Raw genomic sequence first — 20,383 nt, forward strand, 5'->3', positions numbered from 1 at the left:
AGCTGCGCGTCGGCCGTGAGAAGTAATATTTCATGAATGGCGCGGTTTAATTATCGGAACGCTCCTCGACCGCGGAAACGTCGTGAATCGGTCTGAATCGGTCCTTCACCGGACTGTCGTTTAGAGAACTTGGGAGTAGCAGAAAGGAACCCTAGAACGCTCATTCCTAATTTCATTTTCTATATATTCAACAGACAACATGTTTCTCTGAGAAACTAGAGAAACAGGTTTACGCGAACTGACAAACCAAAGTCTCGATAATCGCACCGTTTACAGAACAACTTCAAAAGACAATTGAACTGCTCGGTAGTTCCAGTGTTAGAGGATAATCGCACGGATAAGCCTTCGTAGAGACGGTTAACCCCTAATTCCTCGAGCAGCTCGGAGGCCAAGTGAAACGATAGAAGCTAGACGTCCTCCTTTGATCAAGTGACATCGCCCGTACGAACGAAACACGCGTCGCGGCTATTACGGTAATGAGGCCGAAATCCCTGCGTGTAACGGGTGTTCCCGGCGTGCCAGGGCGAGAAAGAACGCCGATGAGGGACCGTTGAGCGAGGGCGAGCCAGCCCCGAGGTGAAGTACCCTTCAGTACCCTGCTCGGAAAGGGATTATCCGAGGCCGGAGTCTATCGGCGGTTCGCCACAGTGTAACACGACGATCAAAGTTCCCGAGCGTTGTGTCCCGGACCTATAAAGGGAGGCCTGCGTGCCCGGGGCATCGCCGGATCACAAAACACATAGCGGAGGACCCGATGTGTGCGGCGCGGCCGAGACTGCGCCCTGTTATTGTTAGTTATCGCATTAATACTCGACGACGGCGTATCCGTGTACGAGCGTTGCTGTTTCGGCGCCGGTGCACGGAGCCATTAGCAACGGGCCGCGCTGGATGTACAGGCGTCCTGTTCAAACACTTCCTCCGCAGGAATTCGATCCGTCCGCACCGCCGCCCGGGATCTTCGGCGTTGTCTCCGGCTCTCGATAAAATACATCGGGTCTATACGGATTTCCTTCCTTCCGAGGACACACCGCCGCTGCGACAGACGATACTTTTCAGTGCGAAGGGATCCGTTACGTTTTCTCGTAACGCGTCCCAGCGCGGAGTGCCGCTGACGCGACAACATGGCGCGACACCTACAAAATGGCGGACGGAAAATTGTATACTTCTGTTGTACGATGTTCTATTCAGTTCTTTTTTGACTTTTTTACCTTGAAGGAAGTTGTTTGTTTAATGGGTTAGGCTGCTTCGTTGAGGTACTGCGAGCTGCTTCGATGACGAGGACCTGGAAATAGTTTCAGCTTTAGTATCTAGATGTTTGTGCAATTTTAGATTTTACATGAAGCAAATGAAGTTAGACTTGATTTGATTTGCAGAATTTATATATGTTTTCTTATTAGTTTCAAAGAACATCGTCTGTATCTCTTCGGAGAATAGTGAATATTTCTAGTGAAGAACTTTCGAGTGCAAAGGGTGCTTATAGATATTGTTACTTAAAGTTGTAAGCGGTTTATATTTAGGAACTCGTCGCAGGATTGAATAAAATATTACAATCCAGGAGATCCTCACCGAAATAAACGCTGGTAGCAACGTGTTAAGGTGATTCACTGCGGATCTTTTCGTATAATGCATAAGAATCTGAAGTTTAGAGATCGTTTTTCTATTCGAATGTTAGTGGTGATCAGGGTTCGAAGGGGTAATGAAGTTTCATCGATCCTCCAGCGCTAAGTGTGATCGGAGTAGAATATTCCCAACTGTTCTTAATGGAACTGTGAAACGTTCCCGACTTCGAAGGGTGCAAACGTTATGCTCTTGCTCCGAATTTGCCAGGTCGGATACCTAGAGCTTCCGCTAATTAACTTAAGAATCTAGATCAGCGATGAATCGGTGCTCGACAATAACGATATCAAGTCGCCCCGATGATAGGGAAGAAGCCGTCGAAGCGCGACCTCAACACGTGACGCGGGGTGTGCTAGTAGATTAAAGCTGTTACTAGCGAGATACCCTAGTACTTAATAACTGTGTAATAATCGCCATGTTCGGCTCATAAATGTCTACCTCATATCTAATACCCCGTTTCATTATCTCTGAACTAACTAGACTTAACTACCTCATAAGTAGACCGCGGACCATGCATGAGATTCAACAGTCCAAACTTGCAAAAATAGTAGAAAAGAATGCAAAATCTATTGTACTACCAATCAACCCTTATCGGACAGCTGTTTATACACGATTCTAAATAATATTTCTAAAATCCAATACGCGTCAGTTTGACGCGTTCCGTAAACCTAGTGTTAATGTACGTATATTTTCTCATTAGTTCGTTTCAAATGTCATCTACGTCTCACAGGAAAGTGTCGAATGTTTCCAGTGAAAAGCTTCCGAGTGCAAAGGGTTAACACTAGGTTTACTGACGTTTATTGTAATCTATTGTTCCTAGAAAAATTGACAGTCTCATTTGTATCTTGGCAATACGCTTTCGTCAATTATACATATTCAGCTGTTAAACGCATGTACACCGAATCCGCTTCGCGACTGGCACAAAAGCGGGCTGGGGAATGTCAGGACGTGTCGACGGTGTTTCTCCCGCTGCGAAAAAGCTATCGACGATGACACCCCGGCCGCAGGGTCAGAAGTTGCTCCCCTCCGGGCAGAAAGTCACAGCTGCCCTCACACCTCCGCGTCGCTCGATCTCGTTCGACCGGAAGCGTGCGCCGCATACCGCAGTATGTTCAGTGTCAAGGACAGCTGTTCCGATGTCTACGACGGCCGAGACTCTAATACCGATTTCTTCTTGTTCTTCGCCATCTATCCCCCCCTTTCTCCCAGGGGTTCTTTTTTTCTGCTCCTCACCACGCGCCCCCGAGATCGTGTGTTGCGTGTCAAAGTCTCGATCACCTTTCAGGAAGTCGTAACGCATACCGAGCGCGGCGCGCGACTCGGGGCCGGAACACGCCGATTCGACGTGATTAACGCTCGCATCGGCGAGGGATTAACATGGGGCGGGCCCCGTTCCAGATCGTCCGTACCGAAAGTTTGTAATAGGATCGCGGGAGGAAATTAAGCGGGAATGATCGAGAGTCGGCCGCCGGGAACGAGTCGGCCCTCGTGTCTCTCGTTTGTCAGTGATAGCCGGCCGGACTCGACTGTCGTCTGCGGGTCATTTTTCTCTCGCTGATTGGGACTGTTAGCAGATCACGCGGGGCGTGCGACAGATTTGTCGTTTTCGTTTAACGCTGCGCCGGCGATGGGAGTCTCTGCCAACGTGGCCTGTGTGGATCTTTTACGATTAGGCTTGATTTGTCATTGCTGCGAGTTCTGTAGAAGTCTGAGGACATTCTGAGATACTTATTATAGAGACTATTTTTACCTTTTGTGGGTGAATATCGATATTTCGGATGAAACGTTCGTATTTGGAGGACTAAGTCGCAGACGAATGATTTAATTACTCGGATAGCAAGAGATTAGCCTGTAGCTTCATCTGTTGACGTAATTTAGCTTCATCTGTTGACGGTTTTGTAAATGACATTTGAACGAATCTTCATATTATTTTAGAATAAAAATAGAAAAGTGGGATTATGTTATGAGGAAGAGAGACTCGATAGACCTTTGACACTAGAACTATGATAATTAACCCTTTGCACTCCAGAGGCTCTAAGTCGAAAATGAGAATTTTAGGCATTCTATACAATATTCCTTATTCTTTTACAACAATGACAAATCCTGTAGTAATCCATTTAGCATAAAACGTGTAATTTCATTTGCACTTTCAATTTATTTTATATTACGATACATTTCCAACCAAGATTGTACCAAACAGGCAATCTCTTAATATATTTGACTGGCAATGGGTTAAACGGTCGCAGCCAAGAAACCACAAAGCAAACGGTCAACGCAGAATATACACGCGTCGCGACGTACAATCCCTTCGAGACTTTTCACAATTAACCGCCGCCGGCGCCGGGAAATTAGCGAGTGATAATAATTAGCGTTTCTCTTTCGCACAAACGCCGGCGGATCACAAAGCGTCTTTGGCGGGAATGTTGGGTGCACAGAGATGGTACCGGGTCTGTCGTCCTTTAGCCTAGTCCTTTTGATCCCTGTGTCCGTAGGCGGCGACACAGAGAGCGGCAGTGAGTACTTTATGGAACCCGCTCGGCCCTAGTTCGAAAATCAACGCTGTTTGTGATCAACTTCCTCTAAACGTAGTTAAGACGACGGAACGCCGGGGACACGGAGCGTTCTAGCCGGCGACGGATCCCTTTGATCGATCGCGTCCGTTCGATTCCGCGGTGAAAAATGACGCTCGCCCGTGAACGGAATCAACGGTGACCTATAGGAATACTTTCGGCGTTTCAAAGCCGGTGACGGCCGGGAAATTGACGAGCGATAACAATTATCCGCAGCCGAGGAACGACGTTCCGCGCATCGAGCTGCTCCAGTTTTCGTTCGTTCGCTTCTTCACCGATTCGGGATTCCCGCACGTGTTTCCACGGCAAAAAGAGTTTTCGCCCGTTAAGTAGAAACCGGTGTAGCGTTAGTTACGCTTGTTGCGCGAAATTGAACGTTTAACGGGACGATACGCGGAGATAATACGGGACACCGAGACGCGTTCGTACGACGGTGAATTTTAAATACGAGCGGGATAGCCGGGGAGATTGCGAAACAGAGGCTACACGATCTGTTATTGGTAGGGCTTGTGGTGCGCGGCGGTTTGCGGGGGAAATGAAAGTAGAGCTTGAACTGGTAAGTCCTGTGTTTTACGAAGCAGCGAGTTGCAAATTGGTGAAGTTTTCCGAAGTGAATTCTGGATTGGTAGATTTTTAAATTGGGAAACTTCGTGTTAGTAGGTTCTATGTTTTTTAAAATAGTCGATCCTGCGTTGCTAACTTCTATGTTTTCGAAACTGGTAAATCTTACGTTAGTAAGTTCTGCGTTTTCTGAACTAGGAAATTCTGCGTTAATGAGTTCTGTGTTTTCGACACTGGCAAATTTTATATTAGTAAGTTCTATATTTTCTAAACTAGTAAATTCTGCATTAATAAATTCTATAGTTTCGAAGCTAGTAAATCTTACATTAGTAAGTTCTACATTTTCCAAACTAGTAAATTCTACATTAATAAGTTCTATATTTCCTAAACTAAATCCTACGTTACTAACTTCTTCATTTTTCAAACTAACGACCAAATCAGTAGCTCTATTAACTTCTAAATAAACTCAACGATAATACCTCTCAATATACGTTAAAATCACTATCTTTCATATCATTAGAAACACCTATTCCAACTAAAACGTTCGCCATTCCCTTTCGAAAGATCACAAAGCCATACCAGCAATTAATTACAAAAGTGCGAACAATATTCCGCAGTGTACCGCGCACCACTGAAAAACCCTTACCACCGACGTGGAAGCTAGCCCTAAATTACGTTAATCCCACCCCATCCCGAAATTCCTCGCATCCTCGCTTCTTAGCACGATCACATCCCTGAACACTTCCCATCATCGTTCCACGGACCACCGGCAGGCTATCAGCATACCACGAGGCGTTATCCTCGCCATGAATGAATTTCATCCGCAATTCGTGGCCGATTCCCAGCTAATACTGTTCGACCCCCGAGCGCTGATCAACCCCTGTACACGGAGTCGCTCGGATTCGCTTATAACCGAAGCGGGGGTGGCCTCCTGCTGAAACGGCGCAACGAAACGCATGTTGAAACAGCGCGCTGTTGCGTGACGCTGCAGATAGGGCACGGATTCGCAGTTTCCTTTCGTCCCTTTGCTTCACGGACACCCAGCTGCATATTACACAACTTACGAGCAATATTTCCATTATCCTCTTCAACCCCCGTACAATTTTCACGAGAAATAGATGTTCTACCTCTAGGTTCTTCATTACAACATTAGACACCCTATGTTCGTCATTCTACTGAAGCTTCAACCCCTGACAATCGCCTAAAACAACTAGCAAAAGCTAAAAGCTACAATCTAAACTAGAATCACATATTTAAAGAATCCCACGAATTTAACATTCGAATATTCAACATTCACCCTGTCTTACAAGCAATATTTCCATTATTTCCTTCAACCCCCATACATTTCTTACGAGAAATAGATGTTCTACCTCTAGATCCTCCATTCCAACATTAAACACCCTGTTCATCATTAACTGAAGCTTCAACCCCGGACAATTGCCCAAAACAACTAGCAAAGGCTAAAAGCTACAATCTAAATCAAAATTACATATTTAAAAATTCCCAGGAATTTAACATTCCAATATTCAACATTCACCCTGCTTTACAAGCAATATTTCCATTATTCTCTTCAACCCTCACACATTTCTTACGAGAAATAGATATTCTACCTCTATATCCTCCATTCCAACATTAAACACCCTGTCCATCATCAACTGCATCTTCCACCCCCGAATCTCCCAAAACAACCAACAAACCCTAAAAGCCCACAATCCAAGCCACAACAGCATTCAAAGAATCCCACAAATCACCATCGAAATATCCACCGAAGCCCCGATCGAACATCCCCCTGCCCACTGAATTCAAAAGTAAACGCGATTAGCAGACCCGGAGGACACGCGGCTCCGGCAGCAGATCCCGAAAAATCCGCTCGCCCCATCCAGAAATTAGCGGAGGCAATAACAATTTGCGTCCGGCCGGTGACAAACGGCGGCCCACAAAGCGACGCGTCTCGCCCCCTCCGGACGGTCCGTGGCGATCGTACGGGTCCTTTCGGAGCTCGCTGCCAAAAGAGAAAGGACATTGTCCCGGCGGCGCGCGGGCCGCAGGCCAGCGGGTGGCTGGCCGCGGAGTCGACCCCGTCCGCCTTTTGTGCCCGGTCTAAATGAAAAGTCATCTCGAATCTATTACTTTCGAGTTTCGCCACCGGCCAGTGTAAATATTTGGGGTTTAGGGGGCACCGTGTCGCCGCGCGGATAGGCGGAGGATTCCTCTTCCCATTGTTGCCGGCCGATAATTTATGATCCAGCGCGGAGCGGCCTCGCGCCTACCGTTCCCCGGCTCCCCCTCCGCCCTTCGGCCGGTTCCACCCTCGGTTCTCCAGCTTTCTCTCTCTCCCTTGTACTCACCGACAGCTCGGTACTCACGTGACCCGCGCGCAAGTCGACAGAACGACCCCCGGCGAGATAATTGTCCGAACCTGGCCGCGGAGAGCGAACTTTTCGCACTTTCCACGCGATCTTCCGGGGTTGACGGCAGGGACGGCACCGGGGGGGACGCACACGCTCGCCCTCGCTGATTGTGCCGATTGTTCCGTCCCGATTTCCAGCGAATCTTCCGGGACGAGGCTTTGTTGCACGCGGACCCGGTGTGTGCGCCGCGCGCGGGCCCTATCGGTAGACGCCGGTTTATGGCCGATTTAGGAATTGGCGGTTTGATTGTCGCCTATAGACACGCGGAGAATAGGTGTTTAACGATACGGTAAATGCTCGAAGAATTCGTCTCGGGGCGCGTCGGTTGATTCGGCGGCGGCCCTGTTGGGGGAGCTGTGTCGGATGCGCGTTCGGGGCTGGTCATTTCCTGCCTTATTTCTCGCGACTTTGATTAGTTCGATTGGTTGGATTAGTTTGTTAGTGGTTCTGTGTGTAGGTTCGATGGGTGAAAATTCTTAGTAACGATTGCCTCACTGTTCCTTCTGTATTTAACCCTTCGCGGACGAATGTCGGCATTTTGCTGAAACTTCCATGTTTGGAATAGCAAGTTAACAAATGATTTAACAATTCGAACAGCGAGAAATCAGTACAGTTTCCTTATTCTTTAGGATTTAAGTATTCAGTGTCTAATACTAGAATTTTTAAGTCGATGGAGAAAATACTGTCACCTGAATTCGACATGCAGGTAGTGTTAAATATTAGATTCTATAGTTTCGCGTCAAATCAATGACTGAGTCGCCTCCGAGTGCAAAGGGTTAATAATAGAATAACAATATTAACCCTTTGCGATAAAGGGTTTCTCACTTTGAGGTTCACATTAGTTCATTCAATTACAACTTAATACGACGCTATATTCATTTATTCAATATTTAGGAGTCATTGAAACGTTACCTTTAAATGGTACCATTGTACTACAAATAAATATAGAAAAAATTATTCAAACAGAGTTTAAGTTAAGAGTTAAAATCTAGACTTAATCCAAAGCTAGCCTCGAATAATATATTTATTCGAATATCCATACAAATTCGAGGACTACATTTCCAGACGTTTATTAACTCACGTAATAGCAGAAGCACATTTGCGCGATAGGTGAGCCGCGCCGGTAAGAAAGTGCGCCCGACGCAGGAACCACGAAACCGTATGGAAATTCGCGTTTTAAATTAAAGATCCGTAGACAACGCGGCGGGCCGCGTAGACAAACAATAGAAACAATGGCCGGTCGTTGGCTCTCTATGCATTGTACGTCGGGCCGGCGTGCGTGGACTATTCTTGGGCACACAATGGCTACAAGGTTTCTCCAAATAAAAAACGCTCGTTCGCTCGTCAGTGCCGGGCGTGTGTGCTTTGAGATGTTAAAATCGTCCCCGTGGCTCGCGGCAAATATTTGGCCGCGGCCGGGCAAATGTTCCCGGCATTATGAGAAGAGCTTCTCAAATAATCATTCTATGTATCGACCGGCTGAAATTTCCTTGTTTATCGCGGCCGCGGTTGCGCCGCGGTAATCACCGTTCCTTTCGCCGGATAACGCACCGTGGCCGGCGCCGTGGAACGCCGGGGACAAACAAAAGATCTTTCCACGATTGCCGGAGAATTTATAAGCGTGGGCCTCTCCTCGGCTCACATTATACGAGATCCGACACAAAGAAGAGCAAATTGACTTTCGAGTTCTCCGTGTTTACCCGCCGCGTCCTTTCGAGCACTCAGAAATGAAACATGCTCGCCATACGAACCAACGAAGCTTCAACCGGGCTGCTAAGTCTGATTAACAGCGTAGATTATTATTGACGCCTCCTTGGAGATTCCGATATTCTTTTATATGGATCGTGTAATTTGATGATTAACCATTTGCACTCCGAAGGTGCCTCTCTTTTGTTTCTTTGGCACTTGATTCGAGGACTTGATCTGGACTTCATTCTATCGCTCCTAGAAGACTACATGCTTGTCTATATAGTTCGTAGAAATTGAAGATTCGAGAAGAGTATTATTAACCCTTTGCACTCCAAAGCCTCTCAGTCACTCGATTGGTGCAAAATTGTAAAATTTCGTATTTAACATTAAGTCTTCAGTAATCCGTCGATGCGTGAAATGTGGAAATAAAATTCCTGTTCCGAAATTGTCGACAGGACTAAAGAAAGTAAACGATACGATAAGGGGCGAGAGTGTTGATGAGCGTTTTAGCGAAGAAAAACAAGAAACAGTCGAATTTTTAATCGTCCGACAGCGAGAACACCTCTTCAAAAGCGACCCAGTTGGCCGGACTCGTTTAAATTCTCCGGCCATTCGTGTATCCGCCGTTTGTTCGCCGCGGTGGATTACGTTTCTCTTCCATCGCCGTCAGCGAAAGTAAACTTTCGAAATTTCTGCCGACCAAGGTTGCCACGAAGGGAGGCTGAAGAGAAAAAAGAAAGAGAGAGACAGACAGAGAGTGAGCAAGAGAGAAGAAGAAAGGAAAAAGAAAGGAAAAAAACGAAGGAAAACTATATATTGTAGCCGGGTACACGCGAACTCCACGGATTCTATATCTTCCTGTTATTCCGCGCAGACTTTGTCCTCGAACTTCGACTCGGTTTTATAAAGGTAAAGTTCCAGTGAAAGGATAGGCATAGTCCTCGATGCTGTTGTTGCAGCTGCCGGCCGGAATTTCGGTGGGAAAACAAAGTTCTTCGAAAAGTAAAACGCCTCCGGGGCGCATTGAAACCATTGCCGGGCCGCCGCTTCCCATCGCCCGTCGTCAAACTTTATCTTCCATAAATTTATATTCCTCCGTGCGCGCGCGGGCGGGCGCGCGCGAGCGAACGAGCCGCGACTTCGTGATTCTTCATTCCCCCTCCCTCCGCTCGCGCGCGTTCTTCGCTCGACTTAACCCGCGACTTCCGGGTTCGGGACCGCGAACGGGGAGAAAACGCGTCTCGGAGAGGATGCGAGGTTCTTAGTAACCGACTGCTTTGGTTTTCAACTTGATGGAGGTTGGAATTTCAGTGTAGTCCCTGCTGGAAACGTTCTTTTGGATTTGATCTTGTTGAGTAGTTTGAGGTATGGTGATTGAATGTTTTTGTTGTAGACTGGTATTTTTAGGGTGGTATTTTTATTGTATTAAAGTTCTTTGAATAATAGTCCTTGAATAATAAATAATAGTCCAAAGTTCTATTAAGAAATCATTAGGCATTGATATCTGATGTTGAATAAATCGTTTAGTGATTGTAGGTAGCTCAAGTGTTAGCATTCTACTGCTCTCAATGATTGCGGGTAGCTAATGTTTCAGCTTTCTACTATATCGTTCAATGATTGCAGGTATCTGACGTGTTAGCATTCTACTGGACTGTTCAAAGATTGCAGGTAGCTAAACTAGCATTCTACCATTCAATGATTGCAGGTAGCTAATGTGTTAACATTCTACTACACTGTTCAATGATTGCAGGTAGCTAATGTTTTAGCAATCTACTGCACTGTTCAAAGATTGGTAGCTAAAGCGTCATCATTCTACCGCACTGTTCAAAGATTGCAGGTAAAATTTTAGCATTCTACTACACTCTTCAATAATTGCAGGTAGCTAAACCGTCAGCATCCCCTACACTCTTAAATAATTGCAGATATCTAACGTTTTACCATTCTCCATCACTGTTCAAAGATTGCAGGTACCTAAAATTTTAGCATTCTGCTCCATTGTTCAATGATTGCAGGCAGTTAAACCATCACCACCTACTACACTCTAGAATAATTGCAGATATCTAACGTTTTACCATTCTACATCCCTCGATTTCCTCCACAACCATTCACTGAAACAACTAAAACCACTGAAACCGAACAAAGGGTCTCCCGAAACACTGATCCAATTACCCTAACCAAATTACGCGTCCCATAACGAGCATCAGCTAAACATCAGTTCGTACAATCAAACATCACAACGAAATCACAACAGTCTTTCGATCCTCTCTTCACATCCGAACAAACCTACAATCCCAGAATGTCCGATCGATCGTCGATCGGCCGAAAAAACTGATATTCCCGGAGTCGAACCGAATCACGCGCATTATCGCGAGAAAGAGGCGGCCTTCGTTCCTCTCGCCGCTTAATCACGTGCTTCCCGAGCAGCTGATGCCCGTGCGTTTCAATCTGTCGTTACCGGGGCGAACTGGAAAAAGTCGTAACACGATGCCGGGGTAAAATATCGCGTGCCGAGACATATGGCCGAAAAATGTCGGGATTGCCCCGGCTACGCGGCACGAGGGGTGGCGCGTTAAGCGCGAAATTTAATTAGCCCGGCACCTGCTCGTTATTATTTCCATTCTGTCGCACCTGAGCGATTCGCTGGGCCCCGGGATCGATACGGAGCGCCGCGGCCGTGGACAGGGATGCAAATGAAGAAAAGGAGCTGCTAGGGGCCAGCTGCCTCGGCCTGTCGACGCTCGAACGTATGGGTCCCCGTATAAACCGTGCATTATCAGAAAACTCAATATCCATCTGCGACGAACAATTATGGACTTACTTGTTCGTTGCAGTAGGTACAAGAATCTCAACTGTAACGTCGATCAAATAGTAAAGGATAACTTGGGGGACAAAGTAGAAAACTTTATCAATTTTCTGCGGACGAGGATTCTTTGAAATGTACGAAACCTTTGGCAGATTAACCCTTTGCACTCGGAAGTTTTTCATTAGAAATATTTCAACATTTTCTGATGAGGTGAAGACGATATTTTGTGAAACTAAGTTGAAGAGAAATCACAGGTGCATCGAGGAAAGCTATTTTATTTCAATATTTCTCAAATTGGTGCATTATGTAAGGTATAATATTAAATATCAAATTTTATAGGTTTACTGCATGAAATCAAGTGGTGAATGGTCAGTAAAGTGGTCAATTATATTATTTAGCTTAACACTTCGATTGTTTTCCACTTTTAATTCAGTGTGCAATATACATCGTGAAACTTTGAAAGACCTATCAGTTTTAGCGATGCCACAAGTTTCAAGGTGCACGAGGCCCTTAACGCAGGCTTGTGTACACACGTATTTGTTGGTCATTTGTTCCTGGCCTCTCGGACAAGGAACATCGAGCGAGGAATCCCTCAAATATTATTTCAGGATGGCCCTTCGCTATCCTCGCAGGAGGGACTCTCGGCGAAAAGTGACGGCCGCGCCGTTCCCGCAGGCCAACGGAGGATTAGTTTCCTGGAACGACACCGTCGGCTTTCTTCGTGGTATTTGAACAGGTTGCCGATGACGATCGCGCACAAAGAGGCAGCTCTGGGCCCGGGGCGGACGAAAAATCGTGGAAAACCGCGAGGGTCTCACGGCGCTGTCTCTGGGTCGACGGAGAGGCTGTTGATATTTCGTTAGACTCATTAGATCGTTACGGTCCGTGGTTTCCGTGAGGTTTTTAGCCGGCGAAGGGATGGAAAGTAGCCGGGGGTGGAGATCTTGTTTGATGTCGTAATTGACTGGGTTTTCCGAAATTTTCGCGATGCCGTCGTGCTTGCGTGGAACGATAAGAGGGAAATTAATGGGGACGGATCTAAATTGAATGCAAAGATAACTATTTGATTCCGTGATTTTCATTCGGGAGGGAATTTATGGGCTGGACGAGGGAGAATGGGAATTGAGGGTGGATCGATAGTTTAAAGCACTCGTGTACAAACTAGTTCTGTTACTGGGTTGCTCGGGGAAAAATGTTGGTGGATACGCGTTAATGTTGTGGTAGAAGGTTTTACTAAGTTGGATAAAGTTGTAGATGGATCGATAGTTTTCTGTTTAGAATGGGGAGTTCTTGTGACCTTTGTTTCTGTGTCGCGACATTTTTATATCGCTGTGTAACTATATTTCTGTATTTTTGTATCGGTATATTACTATATTTATATTTTTCTATATTTCTGTATTTCTATATTTTTATATCAGTATATTCCTATATTTATATTTTTCTATATTTTTATATCAGTATATTCCTATATTTATATTTTTCTATATTTCTATATTTCTATATTTCTATATTTCTATATTTCTATATTTCTATATTTCTATATTTCTATATTTCTATATTTCTATATTTCTATATTTCTATATTTCTATATTTCTATATTTCTATATTTCTATATTTCTATATTTCTATATTTCTATATTTCTATATTTCTATATTTCTATATTTCTATATTTCTATATTTCTATATTTCTATATTTCTATATTTCTATATTTCTATATTTCTATATTTCTATATTTCTATATTTCTATATTTCTATATTTCTATATTTCTATATTTCTATATTTCTATATTTCTATATTTCTATATTTCTATATTTCTATATTTCTATATTTCTATATTTCTATATTTCTATACTTCTATATTTCTATATTCCTATATTCCTATATTACTATATTTCTATTATATATCTCTATATTTCTATATCTCTATATCTCTATATCTCTACATTTCTATATTCCTATATTCCTATATCCCCATATTCCTATATTTCTATTATATATCTCTATATTTCTATATCTCTATATCTCTACATTTCTATATTCCTATATTCCTATATTCCTATATTCCTATATTCCTATATTCCTATATTCCCATATTCCTACATTCCTCTATTTCTATTATATATCTCTATATCTCCATATTTCTATACCTCTACATCTCTACATCTCTAAATCTCTATACTCCTACATCCCGCACCTCCATATCTCTATACCCCAACACCCCAACATCCACGTATCCATACTCCCACACAAAAAAGGTATCAGCTCCACGGACACGAGGCGATCGTCCACCTCGATCCTCTCCAGTTCGAGACAGAACGGGTAATCCAAGACACCGTCAAGCTGCACTGGTTCCCCCGTCCGCCTCCCCCTCGCTTTTTTGATTTGTTATAAAACAGGCAGATGGCCCGATCGCCGGGGAATTCACGTGGTTTTGCGGAGCCGGCCAGCTAATTTCCAGCCGCGTTTTCTCGTAAGTTACACCGCGCGGGTGCCACATGACGTGGTCGTTGCGCACATTGTGCCACGTGCCTTTTAAGCATCGCAGAAAATCGTGTCCCGGCCGAGAGCCATTATTACGGGCAGGCATACAACGTAAATCCGTTGTTATTCGGGTCAACGATAAGTGTCCAGCTGGTTACTGCCTTCGTGGCTCTCGTTCGCTGCCCCCGGAGGGGGAGCCCCTTTCAAATGATAAGGGGTTTTCGTTCGAAGAAAGTAAAATGCAAATCAAACACGTGCGCGCCGCGCGTTCGCGCTCGGCGGAGTTATCTCTTATTAACGTGAAAAATGCATTTCTCGTGCGGTCGCGTTGCGCCGGTTCATCAGGCGCGTTCAGTTTATGTACCGCGGAGAACTGGCCGCCGGGAAAGCTGGTCAGTGTTTTTCCTCTCTCTCTCTCTCTGGCCGTATTTCACCTTTTATCGTGGTTCAACGCAACAGAAATCAAAAAACTGTAAATCACCGGTGTCGTTTAATCGCGAAGGGCTCGCGCGTTGAAATTAATTACTGTACAAATATCGGACGGCTGCCGGGCGTTTTCTTTGCCGCACGATAATTGGATAAGAGGGCTCGATAAATAATCAAAGGATCAAAAGGATTCGCGTGCGGGAACAATGGGGCTGATAGAGAAGGCCTCGGGTCTAGGCACATGCGTGAAATACTAGTTAAAGCCCCTGGCCACTGTTTTCCTCTCAATTATAGCTAATGGCAATAATTACACGTCATTACGTACTACGGGTATACGCTGTTAGGTACAGTTTGCCCGCGGTAATTATACCGGGCGCGTATTTCTTAATTACAGTCGCGTTTACACTCGAGTTAAGGGCAGGAAAAGGACTCGCCGGGCAATTCTTCGTTAGAAGCGAGGCTCGTTCGTTACCGAAGTGGTAATCTGCGATGTAAATAGACAGAATAATTAAACTAGAGGGCCCGACGGGCAACGTCGTGCCTGAAAATATCATCGCGGATAATTGGCTCGTTAAATTTCGAAATAATACTTTCAAATTGCCGCGCGCGTCCTGTTATCTTCGACTGTTCCAGCGTCAATTATAATCCACAATAAACCACCGACTATCAATCTAACAAATAACTCCCGTCTTCCGATTCGCAACAAAACATCAACGTTCCTTTCAGCTCGCCTTCGCCATGAAGCAAGCGAAACGAACCTCGGTACAATTTCGAAAAGCGACCAAGGGGTGAAAAGCTCGAATTTCAACCGGACTACAATCCCCGGGACATGAAACATAATCCGAACGGAATCCCTTACGAATGAAACCGGCGCGTGTGTACGGCACAACCGTGAACCTCGCGCGCGGCATTGTCTCTTCGGCTGGCAGGCCGAAAAAGACGACGGTAGTTAGCAATTGATGCAACCAGCCCCGTGCGACTGCAGATCAAACAGCGAGATCCAGCGCGAGGGGAGCGGATATTATCCGGCTGAATTCGAAACTACGAACGGTGCATCAGCGGCGAAAGGGTTAGAGGACGAGGAAGACGACAGTAGTTAGCAATTGATGTAATACCTCTGATATGCAGCCCCAAGCCTACGGTTTCCGTCTCGTTACGCGGCCCGCGCGGCCCATGGGGGATAGACGGAGAGCGAGCGAGAGAGAGAGAGAGAGAGAGAGTGTAGCGTAGTTGCAGGTACACGGAATACCTTGCCAGTTTGTATAGTAGCAGCCCTACTTCCTGCGCCCCTATTGATCCCCCTTTATCCCGGAGCTCCTAGTCACGACATCGCCAAGAGGCACAGCCAGCAGAGCCTCGCAGTCAAGGAGGGGGGTGATGTTTAATTCAAGTCCAAGCACAATGCTTCCTCAAGAAGCGTCTCTCTCTCACTTTCCATATAAATTATTCCGCGGTCTCGCATTCAAAGCCACCCCCCGCCTTGTCCCGATCTCCGCTGCCACGCAAGCAAAGGAATGCGCCGAAACGACCCCCGCGAAAAAAATCTACGCACCTTCCTCGGCGAAGTGTCTCCGACGTCTAGTGAAAAGGTTGGACCTCTTTGAGGCCGTGCTCGGGTCTTGAAAAATTGAGGAACCAGCCTGCCTGCAACTGATTTCAAGGGTCACCCTCCGGCCTGATGGCGGGCGCGCTGATATCCTCTATCAACCGGGAGCCTGATCATTTTAGAGTCTGGCGTGCCTTTGGCCCTTTGGATCTCAGATGTGACGGAGTTTGTGGTGGCTTTGGTGGAGTTGTGGGGATTGTGGTGTTTGTTTTGTTGCTGATGGGTCAGTGAGTTTTGCGTTATCGGTGAACACTTGTTTTGTGGGGATAGAGATGTGGTGGTTGCTTGAGGGATTGGTCTAGGGTCAGTCGTTGAGGATACAGATTTAACCCCTTGTCCTACGAGTTAGACTCAAGATTTTCAACATGATTCGACAAATATATATAGCACTAACCCTAGAACTACCGAGCAGTTAATATGGTTGACATGTAAACATTGTAATAACAGATTTTTCCAGTTTCTTCGGATATTCTTCATAATATTCAAGTGAAACTGTTCATTTTCGAAATTATTTCGAATATTCAACGCTTGTAAAGTATCAATAACTGCAAAGCAAGAAAATCGAAACCAGTTATTTTGACTGGTACGGTAGTTCTAGTGTTAAAAGGAAATAACATATGCTTAGAATCTTTCTCTTTTCTAATAAATTATTATTGACAAAGTAGCCACATCTATCAGTTGAGGAAGAAATCACAGGCCAAGGGGTTAACACTAGAACCACCGAGCATTGAAACCACCTTTTTAAGGTTTATAAAGAATCTTGATCAGTTTCTGCTCAATTCAACTCGGAGTAGTTTCCACGAGCGATTACTCGCCAGTGGGAACGTTAAAGGGAACACTCGCTCAAGAAGAACGAGGGGTGAACCGTACGCCTCTTTAGGCAAATCAGTTTCCCCGAAGCACATCGATATAACGAGGCAGAGCGATTTTTCGAGATCCCTATTCACGGATACGAATTTCGCTGGTGGCTAGGTCTCCCGTTAGCCGAGGAGTTTCGCTAACTGCTCCGCCCCAATTCGTTCGGCCCGGTAATAACAGCCCATACAAACGCGTGCCCGCTCCGCGCAAGAGGGCCACCGATCCAGAAACTTCTTAACGCGCATTCCTTGGGAATCGTGGATTCTATTTGAATACTTGTCAGATGTCCGGCGGACGGAGCGCGGTTTGCGGCAGCGAACAACCGTTAGCCTCATCCGGAATCCGCTCGAAAACCGCTAACAGTTACGGAACGATCCTCGTTGACCGAAGTGCATCTTCCAGCGGGAGCGAAGGAACAGCTCAGGTAATTTACCCGATCGAGATAGGCCACTGAAAACTCAAGGTATCCTTCGTCTCGTCATCTCCTTTCGAAAGAAGCGTATCACTTTCAGTTAACCCTTTGCTTTACAATATTAGACACGAAGCGAAGATCTCTAATATGGCTTAACAAACAAACTACCAAATCTCGAAAGAAAATTATGTCACTGACAGAAGAATAACAAAACGAACATAACGCCATCTAACCGAAATTACTGTCTCATCAATGCAATAGTTCTAACAAACTTAACAAATTCGATCGCAGGTTAATTTCCCGACGTCCTCAACCCGTTCAAGCCAGAACCCAGCGATCCCCGCATCCGCGCAAACAAAGCGACAAGAAAATCAATCCCCAATTCCCGTAATCCGACAAGCTAGATCACTCTCGCAATGATGAATCCCCTAAAAAACTACCGGACAGTTATCCTCCTCGCTGGCTGTTCCGGAGCCGCGCGAAATCCTCTCTTCAGTGCCGGCTGGCCGGACATTAGTCGCGAGGCATGTCGTATCGGGTCGGGAGATAAGACGTCCGATTTAAGTTGGCGAGAAAGGAAGCGCGCGAGGGGATTAAAGGTCAGCGGACGCTGGAGGGAGGAAGAACGACGACCACGAGGACAAAGAAGAAGAAGAAGAGAGACGATCATCGGGAAGAAGAAGCAGCAGAAGAAGAAGAAGAAGAAGAAGAAGAAGAAGAAGAAGAGATGTAGGAGCCGGGAGGACTCAGAATCTTTTGGGACTGTCGACCGATTTAATTGGCTTTCTGGCGGAGGACTGGTCTCGTGGCAAGCGCGCAACGAGTCTTGATTCTTCTCCGAGACAAGTCCAATAAATCGTCGCGGGCCCCTTCCTCCCTCCGGCCACGTTCCCCGCCCCACCTGCCTCACCTTTAAACGATGGTGACAAACTAAGCCGTGGTCCTTTCCTTTCCACTTCGTTTCCCACCCTCTCGCTCGGCTTTTTTATCTGATCCCGCGGCGGAGGATACACAGGGAACACAGGCCCGCGGTGGGGACGAGGTGTAGTAGATGCTGCGAGCCGATAGAGCCTGCCAGGGGGGAGAGGGCAGGGCGAGGGCTGGCCGAGAAAAGGGGTTAGAAAGACGTCGGTCAGAGGGCCGGGGGCTGGAGGAGGACGAGGCGAGAGTTTCGGGGCTCTGGTAGCGGTGATGTCCTCACATTAAGAACTCGTTCTCTTATCGGCGATGATTTATGGCGGCATTCAATTTTTAGGCTCCTCGTCGAAAGGGAATCACCGGAATAAATATGGAACCCTCGCGCCCCGGCTTCGACGCGGGACTCACGCGAAGGACAGATGTTTTTCACCGATTGCGCCCGGCCTAACCAGCCACATGTCCGTGGACGCCGATCCCCGACGCTCGCCGCCTGCCCACGGTTCTCCGTTTTTCCGTCGCCGCCTCCCGTGTTAAAGAGACACGGGATTTATCGCGGGTGTTATCCTTAAGGGCTTGATTAAACCGGAGACCGCTGCGGCTGGGTGGCTAGAAGTGTTAGGGTTGCTCGTGGGTTTCGATGGTGTCGTGCTCTCCGTTGGCTTGTTGCTGGTTCGCCTGCAGGCAGATGGCGATACGCCGTAACTTATGGAAACCGTTAGATTTTGAGTTTTGACTTGGAGCGAATAAACGTGCTTGAATCCAGCGTCGATGTATATTAAAAGAAGTATTTATGATCGTCGGGTAATCCTTTGAATTCGAGAGGAGACGTACAGTAACTATAAAATTTGGGACTTGATGTTAAACTTCAGAAATATTTAAACAAAATTACATTCAAGGGTAAAGTTAAGTATGATTTCTTGTCGGTAGTTTCATAAAATATCCGATCTCATCGGAGTGAAAATATTTCTAATGAAAAACTTGTGCAAAGGGCTAAAGAGCGTTTCTCCTGTTTCAACCGTTCCGCGAAAGCAAGGTGCAACATTAATAACTGTTGCCTTTAAACAACGGATCGAGAGTGTGCACGATCACAGTCAGTTACAAAATAAACTCGACAACCCGATAATAGCGTGGAGCAGCGGGTATTTAAAGATATTGCAGCGATCGGTTATCGCGCGAAGTGCTATTCTTAAACGTTTCATTTGTCCCTGATTGGCGCGGGGAATCCGTAAAATCCACGAAGCCCGTGGTGATCGCGAGTCGGAGTGTACTCTTAACGATTAAAACGCACCTGGCGGGCGAGAGAAAAACCGGGTACGGCCTCGAGTCCGCGTGCTCGTAAAATAAATGCCGCTTTAAAACGGCGTTACTCGGGACCGGGCCCGATATTAAGATTCTATCTCCCCCGGGGAGATCGCTAATTCATTAAAACGCCCGGCCGACAGTTTTCGGACAGTTATTGCGACGGCTCTTAATTTGACATAATTTTCTCCGTTATCGTTCGAAGCTCGCCCGTTAATTACGCCCACGCGGGAGAGCTGCTCGCTGACGCGGCGCGGCGCGGCGAGCGTTGACGGCTCGCGTTTAAATAGATGCGGATACAGCGCGATTAGAAGGAAGGAATCGGTATCGGCGCGGCGGTGCGCGAGCACGTGGAATCTAGGAAGGCCGTTCGAGATACAGAGACAGGTTTACGAGCTGGTCGGACGCTTGTAACGCTTTCGGTGCAGCTAAGTAAGTGTCGCCAGTTGGCTCCGCACGGAACTGTGCCGCGTGTGTAACCTTGTAATCACACGCGCGACGTCCAGAAACGACTGGAACACGCCGGGCATGTCCCGCGTTTCGAAATTTCAGCCCGACAATTTCCGTATCGTTACGGATCATCTAAACTACTCGAATGAAGCGTGAGACGTGTCCAGGAAGCGCTGACGCTGATTTCCATTCTACAATAAACACGCCGGTTTATCTTCTTACCGAATTAGTTAGCGAACATCTGTGGGATTCGTGGTACCGTTCACATCTCGAGAGTTA

The 20,383-nt window shown here is 46.3% G+C and overlaps 1 long non-coding RNA gene across 1 annotated transcript in view; it reads right to left on the minus strand.

Moving 5' to 3' along the window:
• Positions 1-1,206: 1,206 nt before the first annotated feature.
• Positions 1,207-20,383, minus strand: part of LOC116424077 (uncharacterized) — a 109,812-nt gene continuing 90,635 nt past the window's right edge. Inside the window, exon 3 of the long non-coding RNA XR_004234385.2 lies at positions 1,207-1,282. This is a non-coding gene — a long non-coding RNA (uncharacterized LOC116424077). The remainder of the gene's footprint in view (positions 1,283-20,383) is intronic.

Source organism: Nomia melanderi, chromosome 12 (assembly GCF_051020985.1).
Source record: "Nomia melanderi isolate GNS246 chromosome 12, iyNomMela1, whole genome shotgun sequence".
Taxonomy (NCBI): Eukaryota; Metazoa; Arthropoda; class Insecta; order Hymenoptera; family Halictidae; genus Nomia; species Nomia melanderi.